This window comes from Takifugu rubripes, chromosome 20 (assembly GCF_901000725.2).
Source record: "Takifugu rubripes chromosome 20, fTakRub1.2, whole genome shotgun sequence".
NCBI classification, from domain to species: Eukaryota; Metazoa; Chordata; class Actinopteri; order Tetraodontiformes; family Tetraodontidae; genus Takifugu; species Takifugu rubripes.
In genome coordinates this window covers 8,148,105-8,159,090 of record NC_042304.1, presented here as the reverse complement: position 1 = coordinate 8,159,090, position 10,986 = coordinate 8,148,105, and the positions used below count along the sequence as shown (strand labels likewise).

At 44.8% G+C, this 10,986-nt stretch overlaps 1 long non-coding RNA gene across 1 annotated transcript; it reads left to right on the top strand.

Annotated features, from left to right (window-relative positions):
* Positions 1 to 262: 262 nt before the first annotated feature.
* LOC115247320 (uncharacterized) lies at positions 263 to 10,481 on the top strand. The gene is made up of 3 exons (XR_003886378.1): positions 263 to 346; positions 7,630 to 7,755; positions 10,231 to 10,481. It is a non-coding gene; the product is annotated as an uncharacterized lncRNA (long non-coding RNA).
* The last annotated feature ends 505 nt before the right edge of the window (positions 10,482 to 10,986 follow it).

The following is a 10,986-nucleotide window of genomic DNA, read 5'->3' as shown; positions in this document are numbered from 1 at the left end:
TAAAGCATCAACATACTTCCTTCATTTCTCAACCCTGAGACTTCGCCAGGATGAAAAAAATAGTACCACCAGCCCTGCGTGCCACATGTCATTTCACCTGGTGTCATGGTGGACCCAATAAGTTAGATCTGTAGCTAGTAAAACCTTTTAGAGTGTAAAAATATTTAGGTTTTTATCTGATTCTCTGTGATGGTGATTGTCTCTCAGAGGTCAAAGATCATTTGCTGACCCATGATCTTCAAAGTCTGTCATCCAGCGCTTCATCAGACGTCCTGGTCAGAGTCCCTGAATTCACTCTCTGGCGTTCACTTCCTTTCGTGGGCTTGTGTGCACCTCCACGTGTTCGGTGAGTGTAGAGGGGAGAAAAAAGGGAATGTGCAGCATTCCGAGGGCCACTTGGGGAGCATTATTCTGCATTTACTTGCATTACAGTTGTCAATCGGCACTACTTAGAGCTAAATGAGCTAAATGAATATTCTGTTCTGGCGCTAATGTGATTTGAAAGGCAGGTTTGTGTGCACAGTCTGTGGGCGGTTACTCAGAGATGGAGAGAGTGCCGGTGTGTGAGGAGCTCGGCAGCAGTGCACTCCACTTGCTTCTGTCACCTCGGTATATCCCTCTCTACACTGCAGCCAAAACACCAACAGACAAAACATTAACATAAGTAAGACCTCTCCTGACAACTCGCTCCCTTGCTGTTTCTCACTCTCCTCGTTTTTCCCTCTTTTCTTTATGCTTTTTTGCAATCTCTCCCTGGTCTCTATTGGACTCTCCAGCTCTGCCTCTCCGTCTCTCTAGCAGAGAAAGCATCAGCACCGCGCAGAGAGAGGGACAGCAACAATGAAGCGGCCGCAAATCACACTGATTGTTAGTGCTGGACCTGGTGGATGGGAAGAGGGCTAATGTAATTGTCCAGGCCCTTGTCACTGTTGATACAGGCCCTTCAGAAGGCAGCGTGATTTAGCTAAAAGCTATCTCTAGTCCAAGTAATTAGACACACCATTCAGGGTGGTATTAGCTCGGGCTGCTGCTGTCATTGTGTCCCTCGCACAAACATGCATCTGGTGAAGGCCTTATCACACCACTCTGGGTGTTATTGAAACCATTAGCAGGGAGCATGGTGTTCTCTGCTCGGAACAAGTGTGTGTAGATTCGCATGTGTTTTTATGTGAGCCAGAAACCACCACATGCTTGCATGCGCGTCCCTTTTGTGTTTGACTATCACGCCTGTATCACCGCTATCGCCTGCTTCTACAAGTTGATCGAGTTGAGGTAGTGCAACACACTTGACTCCCCTAAAGCGTCCCATGCTCCCCATCTCCTGCTGTGACTTCATGATCCCTTATTAAATCAATTAAAGCAATCCAACCCTCTGTGGTACAGATGGGGGCAGAGGGGACCAGGCACCGTGCTCCCCTGTTCAGCACGTACTTCAGTGGCATTATAACCTAGAACCCATGGGAATTGGGCAAGAGTACGTTGAATTGTTTGGCAATATTCTCTTCTAGATGATCTGTAGAGGCCTATACTCATCTGAAGCCTCAATATGAATCACAGGAGCACTATTTTGATTCATGTCCTATTTTCCAGAGGATGATGGACATACACCAACCTCACCTTTTTCACGACCCTGTTCAGTGAATTTTCTTTTGCATTTTTTTGGATCTTTTTGGAGAGTTCTGTATTTCTGCCGATTTCGGTACTTTATTAGTTATGTGATGATTTCTTCACTTTATTTTGGAAGTTCATGTTGTGTTTTTCAGAATCAAGCTCAAAGTTCCGATGCATGGGAAGGCTCCACATCTTCTCTTTGAAGTGAACCTGGAAATACAGAAGACTGTCATTAATCCGCTCTGCTCAAGAAAACTTGTTGGGTTTGGACAGAACGCTGATGTTGGCTCTGGTTTTAGAGGGGCCCCCCTCCCTCACTGTGTTGTCAGTGGGGCTGATGATCCTCAGTCATTAGTGGTCACTACATGGGTTAAAGCAAACATCCAACAGTGAGCCAGTAAAGATGTCCAGTGTGAAGACTTTTACATACTGGGCCGTCTCTGGTGTCAAACAACCAATAAAGTGCTGGTAGCACTGACTCAGCTTTACCCGACGCACATTAAGATAGCCTGAGGGAGGTTTGTGCTTCAGTCAAAGCCGAATGGAAAGCACTAAAACTCCCTCCTAAACGTTATTCTCTATTTTCCACAGTTCACCCCTCTCTCTGCTCTCCTCTGCTCTCCTCCCTCTTTACGGGGACATTGGACTCCCTGACAGTTTGTTTTAAATTTGACCGTGCAGATGTTTCTCTGGGTGACTGACTTTTATAGTTTAGAGAAGATTATATCAGCTTTCCCTCAGATTGTGTTACTGTATTTAAAAATTGCTTGGAGGAGGAGGAAGAGGGATGTGGGAGGGCGCAGGAAGGGGGGTTTGGGCTCTGAATCCCGGGTCTCCCACTTGCTCTTAATGGCGGAGTAGGGTGGACAGGGAGTTTCAAGGGTGGAGGGAGGTTAAGGTTCACAGCAGCCTGCTTCGACTTATTGCATTAGACACAGTTTCTTTCCCATTTCACAAGACAACACCAGCGTTAAATTTGAGGATATTGGTTTTTGATAGGCAGCTAACAGTTGAGTCCCACTTTCCACAGTACAAGGCAGTCAGCATATTCCTCATATTCCTTAATATTCCATTTAGACAACAGCAGATGATGAAACTCCCGCTAAAGCTCCACTCTTCCCGATTGCCTTGACTCTTTCCCATTTATTCCGCATCACTGCTGTGAATGAATCATTTCACTCATTTGTCTACTTTTTCACAAAGGACCACATCATCCGCAGCAACTTCTAATGTTTCTCTGTGAAAACATGCAGGATAGTAGCGTTGGCAGTAATTGAAAGATTAAAGAAATGGACGCCAGCCACGGTGCCTGGCTCATCCTGGTGGGCCCGAGTGATTGTAATGAGAGCTTGAGAAAGGGTGACGTGCAGGTTTCCTTCACAGGTCCGGCCTGTTTGCTTAACAGGAAGCTCAGGTTACCTTCATTAAACCCCAAGCTGCCGCTCCACTGAAAGGCTGTAATGCAGCCTTCAGTCGTAGACAGTTTAGCTCATAACTCAACGTGTTGTGTGTGACGGCCTGTCGGGCGCGTTGGCTGAATATTGGCTTGCCGGCTGACTTATTGGCCGACGATCCTGGGTGGCTGTGTGATCAAAAGGCAGGATATAAATGTTAAAAATAAAATGTCATGCCAGCATTCAGAATAGCCAGTGGAAGGCCCTCATCAAAGGGAACAATGCTCATTCTACAGTGATAATTCAGCGACAGTCCTGTCTGGGGTTAATTATAGTCAGGGTTAACTGTTCATCAATTCCAACTGTGGTTTGCGTGCATGCAGTGACATCAAAACAGCTCTGCGTCTTAGCCCTGTACTTACTTGCTGCGTGAGGGGAAATTGGGCTTAGCGCTGGCAATTTTCTTACTGCTGTGGCCCACCAGTGCTGAGGAAGTACACAAGCTAGTGCTACTGTAGACGACTGTGGTGGATGGAACAGGCTGCCTGTCTAACCTGATGCCCGACTGACTGTTGAGCGGTTTGTCTAATTCATGCTGCTGAACAACCACTTCCTTCTGTCACTCTGCTCATGATTGATGCCACAGTGAGAATGACTTCAAAACGCTTGATTACAGAGAGCGCACGCAGGCTGATTTATGCAGGACAGGCATACACGTGTGAAACGTGACATCATTAGCATTCATGCTTGTGTGCTAATGCATCTGTTTCGCTGTAAACTGTTGAGGAGGTTAATCCATGATCACCATCTAGGCTTGTGGAAATATCAGCTCTCCCATGCTAGTTTCCTATCAGCTGACATCCATCAAGGGTGTTTTTGATTGAGCAATTTGAAAACAAAGGGTGATGTTTTGTCAAGTTATTGCACATGAACATAAATGAATGTTCAAAAAAAACATTCATTCATTTTTCAAAGCTCAAGACTTTTCACGCAGGGTAAAATACAATATACACTGCCATATCTTGTGCCATATATTTTTAGTATTAAAACTTCCTAAATCCTGCATTTATAAATCCACCACTGCTTTTCAATGTTCAGCCTGTACCACTTTAGTAAGCTTCATAATGTGCTACTTACTTTGAGCACATTTGAACGAGAATACAGATGAAAGTTTTGCTGTTTCCATGGTGCCTTCAGTGATTTTGCATGAATGAATCTGGCATCGCCATCAAACACACATCACCCTCTGAAAAAGTACGGCCGAACCCCTGAAATAAAAATTTTGACGATTATCCGTCTCTATTTGGCATCCCAGACTTTCACGTTAAAAGCGAAAAAGTAATATGCAGGAGTTTGTTGTACCACCACCCATTCACTATTTCTTGCCTCTGTGTGTGCAGAAAGCAGAAATTGGTAGTTTGCAGTAATGTACATGTAGAACCCGGCATGATTGTCTTGAAATAGATGAAAGAGCACCTCCGCCTTGAACTTTGAGTGGCTTCCATCTTTTTATCATCTCCTGTTGTGCTGGGCCCTCCATGCTACTCAGAGACGAGGAAGATGGCAGAGGAGACAAAGAGCCCGCACCTCCGCCATCTCACTTTCTCTTTGTAGCGCTCTCTCCATCACTGTTAGTCACACATGATTATGCCCTGTCGACTGCCAACCAAGTGTTGCTATTTGCCTGTAATAGTACGACAATCAGTGTCAATCTGTGCCGAGCTGCAAATGTCGTTTACACTGTTGTCTCGCTGCACGTTTTACATATGGTTATCATACACACGTCGCCTGCACCTATTCGGTGTAGTCAGTGTCGGTCATATACGCTGTTAATAATCATCTACATTTTTCCATAAACATATACTTGGTGCAATATCCTAGCGTCGATCTTAAGGGTAAACAATTGACTGTCTGCACTTGTGCCATCGTTTGTGTTTCGGTTCTGACGCGAGTCGCTTCCTTCCTTCAGTCGGCCTGGAAGATGAGAAGGAGATGAAAGCTGCTAGAGAAGGGTTGATGGGGGTCAAAGGTGGCAAGGTGAGAGTGGAGAAAGGAGACAAGGAAGGGCAGCGTGGGATCAATGTTCATCCGCCTCAAGTGTTCCTGCTCCACCTTTAATTTATGGAGATGTGGGAAGCAGACAAAGTGTAATTGTAACTTTGACCATTAAAATCTCTCAAGAGGGAAACTGAGCAGTAATCATCGCCAGTTCGCTCCACTGATGATGGTGAGGCATTTAATTCATCCTGGAGAAAAACAAATTAAGGCTCTACTCAGCCCGGCCTGCCGTCACACAATAGCATATATAAATATTTTATCTTTGGTGATCCAGCTTAGCAAAGGTTTAATACATCTCCATTTTCACAAGGGCCCACTCTCCACCCTGTGGCCTCCATCCCATCTGCCTCTCCTGCCCATGAGTACCTGCCGTCCTCTTCTTCACCTCACTGGTCCTCCTCCTTTCACTTTTCCTCCTCCATCTATCCATCTTCCAGTCTCTGCTATTATTCCTATAGTTACAATTTTCGTTGGGAACTGGGAGCACTCCAGTATCTTAATCCTCTACGACACAGATGGATCACTTGCTGACAGACAATGTGGAGAACATTTTGAAAAGCAGAAGTGAGCTGACATCTTTGGAAACATCACAATGATTTATGGACCCATGCGTGATCCAAACCGAGACTGCGCCATTTTACAGAAACGCTCAATATTCTAGATCGCAATAAATTTGGCCTGGCGCAGGTGACGGAGCTGTTATTTTAGCTTCTTTTTTCAGCTGGTCTCCAGTCAAATAGTAAAACATAATAGTGTGTCCCAGTATATTATAGGAAATAGAATTACGTCGTAAAGTAGTTCTCCACACAAATGGACCTCACTGAAATTACAGCTTTTATAGCAATGCTTCCAATTCTAAATTAGTCTAATGCAAGATTTAGGTAGGTCTTATTTTATCACAATTAAACATTCTCTTCAGCTTTTGGGTCAGCAGATAAAGACCAAACAGGGTAAGCAAGGCTCAATAGTGCACAGGGGATGTCGTATAATTTTTTTCAAGTCTTTTTGCCAACATTTTTAGAGTTTGCAGTGTACAGTTATAGATAAACACTGACGTTTGCATGCTAACCAGATAATCTTGGCCCGTATCAAACTTGTGTTTTGTGGTTATGGAAGTGGGGCATGAAAACACCAGTGTTAAGGGGGGATCTGTAATTTTACAAGCTGCTGCATTTTCTTAAATAATTTCAAACAAATTTCACAAGTCCAAAGTCCAACACATGGTCTTTTATTAGTATTCTGCAACAACCATAATCAGACCCGCTGTTAATGACCTCATACGCTTGTCAATTTGGGTTTTAAAGGCCCGTCTCTGTTTGATGTCAGTTCTGTTCAGGTTACACAGACCAGTCGGCTGCGTTGACGCCCCACAAGACAGGGTTGCATTTTAAGTAACTGCAGAGCGACGTGGCCATTTGTGCCACCGCTACATGAGCAAATAGTTTCTATAGTTACAGGCTTGCTACTACAAGGTAATTACAGAGACCAAGAGCATCATAGATATTACAGTCTGCAGCATTATTTGCTCAATGATATGCTGCCCCTATTTTTCGGTGCATATTTGACCAACTATACTGTCCAGATGCAAATCTGACAGGAGTATTTCCCTTTTAAAGTGCGATATACTTCAGCCAAGAAACGGCATTTGTATGAGTAAAGCTTATGTCTTTGAGCTGATTTCCTGTTGTTGTTTATGCTGTCAAAGAAATTGGGAAATTACAGCCAGAGCGTAATAACTGTGCTACGGAACGGTGTGGGTAGGAAGGGCAACACCCGGTGTGTGATTCAGCATGCTCCCCGTCCCGCCTCGCTGCAATTTGGCTCAAGGTCTAATGAGAGGGATTTAATGGATTTATAAAGTTTGAGGATTCCAGCGTGACCGCACGCTCTTGGCTCAGTGAATTACAAATGTCTGTAATAATTGGTGAGCTGCCTCTACAATAACAGGAAGTGGTGGTGGGGGTGATGGGAGCATGAATTTCCCAGTGAAAAGCACCCACATTTTTATTTCGTCAAAATTATGAATCTTTTATGAAAATGTGACTCAGCAAATGCTCAGCAGCTGTCAGAGAGTCACGGTGTCCTTGTGGATCGATAGGCCTCTTGGCTAATTTGTTGTTAATATGCCTATTGATTAAGTGTCTGCAGGGAGCAGATCAAGAAACGGTTTGAGCCCGGCTCCCTTAAACCCCTGCGGAACCTCACATGCCACCAGATGATCCAGGAGCGTTAATATAGTTATTAGAACTCTAACCTAATAGTACAATAATCAGCTTTCTACAGAATGTTAATACCATGAGCAGAATGTGGGATATTTTATTTATTTGAAACGTGTAATGAACCTTATTGCGCATTGTGCATATAAAATATGTCAAATCAGCTCTTATTCCAAAAAAAGAAAGACAGAAAATCAAAGTGAACCACTCTCACGGGGAGGAGACCCTCAGGACAAAAGCAAGATTTGGTGTCTCCCTGTTTATTCCTGCCCTCACCCAGTATTTATCCACCGCTGTCACTCATCTTTTCCCTCCCTCTCTCCCTCCCTCTCTCTCTCTCTCCCCTGCAGCTTTCTCTCACACAGCCGCTGCAGCGCCGAGAGAAAGATCTGGGTGACCATCTGAAACCAATTATGGCGGCACTGCAGCCACCCAGAAACTCAGTGACGGATGGGGATCTTGTATTTATGGCTGGGGTAATTGGCAGCGCCTGCACGCACACGCACGCCCATGCACGTACACACACACGCGCAAGGAAATACAAAAGAAAAAGATTTAAACGTTTTGTTTTCAGCGCACACGCATAAGTCACAGTTTGTGTTTACAATAAGGAGTTGATGTTACGCACAGTACAGAGGTGCGCACATTGCAGCAGGCCTCACAGGCTGCGGCGGAAGTGCCCCCCCCCCCACCCCCCTACCCCCCTACCCCCCACCCCCAGTTTATGTCTTATTCACAGTCAAAGTGATACAGCCGGGGTGTGAATCAAAAACCTTTGTCATGGGAAGACAAATAAGGCTGGATGATAGCTGGAGAGGCATGTTTGTGTTCTGCAGGCTCTAATCAGAACTGATGTTTATAGCCGATCCTGCCGTCAGGACAGAGGTTGTACATCTCAGCTATCTGTCTCAGCCTGTCAGCGCGTCAAACCTGCATGCAAAAACATATACGGGACACATCTGCCTCTTGTTAGGCTCCATAAATGGTTGCCATGTGGTCTGCTGATAAATAGCCCGGCCTATTTATTGGAGCGCAACAAATTGGCTACAAACACTGACATGGATTTGAAGAACTATAAATATTGAGACGTGATGATATCTTTAAACCTGCAGCAGGTCTTTAACAAGAGTCCCTCTCCTTTGCTGTTTTATGTAGTTGGAGGTATTTTGACTACTTTCTTCTTTAACACGCGGCCTTGTTAAATAGGTGGGGGGACAATGGCACTCTCACACAGAGCAGGCTAAAGTGTGTGTGTGTGAGCAAAAGGCTTGGCCACAACTAAGCCGAGCAGATCCGCCACTTGAAGGATAAGGAGCCCTGTTACACCCGAACTCTCAGAGAGACGTAACCAGAAATTCCTGAATGAATCTGCAACAGACAAGCCCTAAACCCCGTGTAATTACATATTTGGAGTTTATCAGGGTTTATGCGAAAATGCACAAGTTTCCCTTCCCTGGTGGTCCTTAAACACATCCATATGGTTCCATTTCTGCTCCTCCCTCTGCTGTCTCTCTTTCTCTCCACCCCCCCCCCCCCCCCCCACCCCCCCCTTTAAAAAAAAATCTTCCAACTCCTGTTTTCTTAATGTGAAAAATGGCTTTGGCGCGCAGAAGGACAATTGGAGCAGTGTTTTGGTGTTGTTAAGTTGTTGTTGACTCTCTAGACTCACAGTGGGACGGATCCACTTCGGCGTTCTGCGGCGTGTCAAGGCCATCAGCGCCGGAGCGGAGCGTTCGGTGGAACTGTGCGCAAACAGAGGAAGCCACAGCCTGTCCGCATCGCACAGACTGGAACACACACACAAATCTGGGGAGGCCTTATATCGTGTGTGGGCCAGGTTTTTTTTTTTCTCTCTCTTTTTTTAAAATTTCTTTTTCTCTCTGTCTGCTTCTCTCTTGTGTCCTCCCTTTTTCTATCTTTCCTTCCCTCCCTCTCTCCTTGCCTGCTTGAGAAAAGTGATCTGTTTTAAAACACGTGCTAAATATTACCATATTTACATTTTCCTGTTTCAAGAAGGCAGCAAAAGGGGGGTAGTGTGTGCTGTGTATTTTTCTTTTTTTTTTTAGTGGAAAGGTCTGGGTCCAGGGTTAGGCTCTGTTTGAAACTTTAAACCTTTCATGCTTATTTGTTTTATGATTCTGCAGGGCACCGTGTTTACACTGAGAGTGCAACATCTGGATTAGATAATTTGTTGGGAATTAACCGAGCCTGTGTGCTTATCAAACTCATGTGATTACATCTGTTTGATATTTGGGGCTTTTATTTATCATGCAGTATTTTTTAATTATCTTCCTCCCCCTCCACAATTTTCTTTGGAGGATTAAAGTCACCAGTAAACCCACCCCCGCATGTGCTGCCACATGTCTGTCATATAAGATGGCTGCCCATAATGGTCATTCCAAACTGATCTTTAAATTTATTTTTCAGTCAAGGAGAAAAATAACAATAAGTCATCACGTTCTTAATCTGGAGGCTGGTGTTCGTTCATGAAACGCCAAAGTTCAGAACGATAAATCATCTCAACGCAGCGCCCCGTGGTTGTGTTTTTGGATTACTGTCAGAATCTTCCTTCCTTTTTCATCATAATCAACAGAACACTGGGCTCACTGAGTCAGATGTTTCGCTTCAGTTGACGTTTCCATTCACGCATTTCTGATACATTGTTCCGCAATTTTGACTTTTCAGTGAGGAGTAATGATTGTTACGGCAATCTCCTGAATCTCTAATCTAGAGTGAGTGCCATTAATGGTGTTTTTATTTTATTTTGTTTCCATGTTTGGTGGTGTTCAAATATAAATTGAAGAACTGGCAGGTTATGAATATACCAACATAAGTCATATATATGGTTTTATTTTACCTTCAAATATTTCATGCAGCCCAAGTGTGTGTACATGTGTGACTGTGCTGGAGCAAGTGTGACAGGCATCTTTTTATTTTCTTCTTCTTGACAGCTTTTCACTTTCGGGATCATGGCGAGGGTACCCTCCCCTGAAGAGTCACCAGTTCATCGCAGGGCCCTATGTGAGCGTTTGTGGGTTCAGTACCTTGCTCAAGGGTACCTCACCAGTGCTCTAAATTAAATTATTGTAAATGTAACATCATAAATCAGCACAATATGGTGTACAATGTGTTTCTCGTCTGTTTCACTAAACCCATTTTTAACCAACCAAACCTTTATGCTGGTGTTGACATTGTGCTGAGACATTTCAACCCATAAATAGCTGAATTACCAGTTAATCGGTCCTATATTGTTGCTGGTCTCCATCCTTTGCCATCTCACAGACACTCTCATCAGTGAGCTAGCAGACATGGATTTGTGGCTGTTTTCTGTACTGCTGACATTGTCAGACAGAATCGCGTCCCTCTTGAGCGCCGCCGGCCTTCATCTGCATTCTGTGACCCGTTGCAAAGCTTCCTGCTGTCCCCGGGGGTGAGTTGGCCCGTCCCCTCTAATCTGGCTGAACCGCGGTGATTCCATCACTCCCCTAGAACCACACAGAAAGATTAGTCCGACTGCACATGGCAGATGTGTCCGACGCTTGATTTGTGCGTGTTTTATTGACTCTGGCCATCTGTTAATACAGTTGCTGGTTCCTCCTCTCGTGTTTGTTGATGCACGCAGACGGGGGAGCTGAGTGCCAGAAGAAACATTCAGCCGTGCAGAGAGGAGGGATAGAAACAGAGAGAGGGAGAGAGGGACGCAGCTC